Raw genomic sequence first — 3,934 nt, forward strand, 5'->3', positions numbered from 1 at the left:
CAGGGGCCGGTCAGCCCGGCCGCTCCCCCTCAGGTCTGGTCAGCCACCTTTTCATAGGGACCCGGCAGATGCCTACAGGACAGGAGCTTAGAAGGTCGCAGCCGGGAGGCACTGGAGCCAGACCTCGGGCAGGGCGCCTCTGAGCAGCGGAGAAGCGGGCGCGGGGAGCGGGCGCTTCTCAGACCTCGCGGTGCGTGCCGCCACCTGCGGGCCCGGGCGAACGCGCGTCCCGAGCCAGCGCGCGCGCGGCTCCGGAATCCGTGGGGCTCGCCTCCCCGAGAAGCGGCTGCCGCTGCTCCACGCGCCTCCCTTTAAATAACAGGGCCACTGGCCCAGGTTTGTGGAAACTGGTTCCTCATTTGGGGAGGGCGAGTGAAAGAAAAGCCTCTTTAAAAATTTCCACCGTTTTTTCCAACAATACAACCGTTTATTCTAAGAATGCGTGCGCGTTGTAAAAAATTGAATGATAAAAAGAATGCAACTCTTTTCAAAATCCGCAACCCCCACTAAATGAGCCTGGTTAATAGTTTGGTTATTATTTCATATACATTTATACAGGTAATGGGATTATGAAATATACATAGTTCTTTAAGTTTAAAAGTTTTAATGATAATACACTGCACAGTTATATTCTCATTGTAATATTCTTTTTCATTTCATGATATACATATATATATACATTTTTCTGTCAATATTTATCTAAGCATTTCACTCACTTAATTTATTTAATCAATCTGTTGATATATTTTAAGGTTGCCTCCAATTTTGCCCAATATAAATCATTCTCCGTATAATATCTTCATACACATCTCTGATTATTTCCTGGGGATAAATTCCTACTAGTTAGATTTTTTTTCCCCTGTCAGTGTTCTTACCCGGTTCGATCAGCACAATAAAATGAACAGTTAAATAGGCTACAAAAACAATATGCAAAATAATAGCATATGTATCAAAATGTTTTTTAAAAAAAGTTATTTCTCGGGGTAGGTTTACAAGTGATTTTTACTTGTCTGCATGTTTTTAGTTTTTTAAATAATGGAGATATACACATTATATATATAAAATGTGTGCGTGTGCGTGTGTGTGTGTGTGTGTGTGTGTGTATATATATATATATATATAAAATCACCTGTGCCATAAAAATAAGAATGTTATTAAAAGATGGCGAGCTCGTTGAGGTCTGGAAAAGATGTGGCTTCAGATCTATGCCACTAATGAAATTTAGGGTGAATTTAGGGTGAATTGATTTCCTCTTAAATTTAGGGTGAATTGATTTCCTCTTAAAGCTCAAGTTAAAATTTAAAGACAGTAAAATGCACAGATCTTATGGGTACAATTCGACAAGTTTTGGTAAATGCATATGCTCATGCAGCCATCGCCCTAATCAACATGTAGAGCACTGCCCCTGGAAAGTCCTCCCGGCCCCCGTCAACTCAATTCTCACACGCGTGGCCACATCTGGATTTATGTCGCCGTAGACTGGTTTTCCTGGTTCTTAAGCATCAGGCTGCATGTAAACGGCTCACCGGGCACATCCTCTGTCACGTCCGGCTCCTGCTGTGAACTCGGTCCTGGCTTCCGTTTCTCCACTATGCCTCTGCTCAAGAACAGTGCTGGGTGCCATGGCGGCGTCCCTGAGCCTCTCGGTCACCGTCAGCCCCGAGGAGCTTACTTTCCCTCTGGAAGCTTCCGTGCCCACGTTTGTAACAGGAATGTCCTTTGGCGAGACCTGCATCCCACCTTCTCTACAGCCTACCTCTCACCAGCCCTGGGGTCACCACGGCCATCTCCATCTGTCTGTCCCCTGGGCCACTGCTGTAAGCCCCTTCCTGACGAGTCTCACCGAGTCTCGCCGAGTCTGCCCTGTACAGCCCGTTGGCAACACACAAGCCAAAGCGTTCCCTTTAGTGAAAGCCGGAGCATGTCACTCCTCTCTTCAAACCTGCTCGATGACTTCTCAGTTCATGCATAGTAAAAGCCGGAGCCCTCAGGGCCACCGACAAGGCCCTCCGTGACCCGGCCTCACTGCCACCCTCCCCCCGTACCCTCCTGCCACTCTTAGTCTGACCCATTCTGCTTCTTTCTCATCGGCCCCCATATTGTCACTTGAATGTGACTGGCACGTGCCTACCTCAGGGCTCGTGACGGGCGTCTGCTCTCCCTGAACCACTCACACACACACACACACACACACACACACTCAGATAGTCACGCGGGTCGTCCTCGATCCTCCTTCAGGTCCACCCTGTTTAGAATCACAAGGCATCCCATCTTTCCAACCCTTCCTACCCCTGTGACCCCTCCGGTGGGTTTCTTCCATGCATCAAGCTCAGGGAAGACAGACAGAATTGCTTAGCCAGCCTCCCAGGGGACCCCCAGGGGCACCAGACATGCGGCATCGCTGCAGAAATTAATGACGGATACAACTTCACGCAAACGGAAGCCCCGAAAGACCCCAGCACGTCGGCACGATCGGGACTGGTGACAGCCCCAGCGGGAAGCCCCCGGACAGAAGAGCTCAGAGATCCTGGGACGGGAATTAGTCTTGGTAAAGCCGTGTGGTTTCGAGTAACAGAAACAGACCCGCGTTAGTGTGAGCAAAGCCGAGAAGCTGTCAGATGCGCACGGATGACAGTCTCCCGCAGAATCGGGAGAAACACGGATCGGGCTTCGGGAGAACGGGGACGTCCTTGCGTTCCCAACCTCCCTCCCAGTCTGGGTGGATCCCTAAGGAAAAGCGGATTGGCGGCCGGCCCGCCAGTGAGCTAGCTTCTTCGGGCCAGGCGTGAGGGCAGGGACGCGGGGAACAGACGTGGCCGTCGAGGTCCGCGGCTGTGGGCGAACGGGCAGCTGTGGGAGAACGCGGCCATGGCCGAGCAAGGAACCTGAAAGGGAAGTGACCGACAGCTACGTGTCACTTCCAGGCCAGTTAGGAAAAGGCGGCATCAGGCGAGACTTACGGTGTCCCCTAAATGCACGGGTTGTATAGATTTGCTTTGCCAGGAGCAAGGGTGAAGCGGCCCCAAGTTTTCTCCTTCTTCCCGACCGGCATCCACTCCTTCTTATCCTGGAGGCATCTGTGACTCTCCTTCGGTGAGACCTCCATCCCCCTTCCTCGGCCCCCACACTGAGAGGGGCTGACCCCACCTCCGGCGCGAGGTCTCGCCAACCAGCTTACCTTATCTCTCAGGTTTTGTGGGGCGCTGGCCCCGCGTCACCCCAGTGAGACATGCCCACCCAGGACGCCGCTCGGGAGTTTGCAAAGGAGAACGTCTCTTCCTGTTTGGGCCGCTGGCAGAAAGCTCTGTGTTTTATCTGAGAGCCGTGTGTGTGTGTGTGTGTGTGTGTGTGTGTGTGTGTCAGAGTGGGGCGGGGTGGGGAGGGTCACCTGGAGCTGGGGTGTGAAGCCAACCGCGGAGTGAAATGGGGCTGAGGGAGAGAGAGCAGTCCAGCCCTGAGGGCAAGATGCATGTCTTTGGACCCGGCGCTACCCAAAGCCTCTCCCTCCTGGGTTTTTATTTTAGTCATGTGAGCCAAAAAATTTACTGTAGTGTTTAAGACATGTCAAATTCAGTTTCTCTCCCCAGAAACCCAAAGAGTCCCGACTAATACAGAGAGGTTAGAAGTCCTGTGTCCCCACTCAGACGGGGCGATGCCGCCGTCTGTTCCTAAAGTGAGCTTGTTCTGTACCCAGTCCCAGATAGAGAGTCTACACATTTTCTGGGGAACCTTTTTCCCATGCCAGGTGACACCAGAGAGCACCCCACACCCCTAAAAGGGAAAAGGAGAGTTTGAACCCTGACAGGAAAATGGTCTGACCTTAATCCCGGACCTCTTTATCTATCTCAGTAAGGTCCAGGGTTCACCACATTACCTCCAGGACCTGCAAGCTGTTGTGAATCTTGACGTTGGCTCGATTTTCCAGGATCCCGTT

This window comes from Rousettus aegyptiacus, unplaced genomic scaffold (assembly GCF_014176215.1).
Source record: "Rousettus aegyptiacus isolate mRouAeg1 unplaced genomic scaffold, mRouAeg1.p scaffold_m13_p_8, whole genome shotgun sequence".
NCBI lineage: Eukaryota > Metazoa > Chordata > Mammalia > Chiroptera > Pteropodidae > Rousettus > Rousettus aegyptiacus.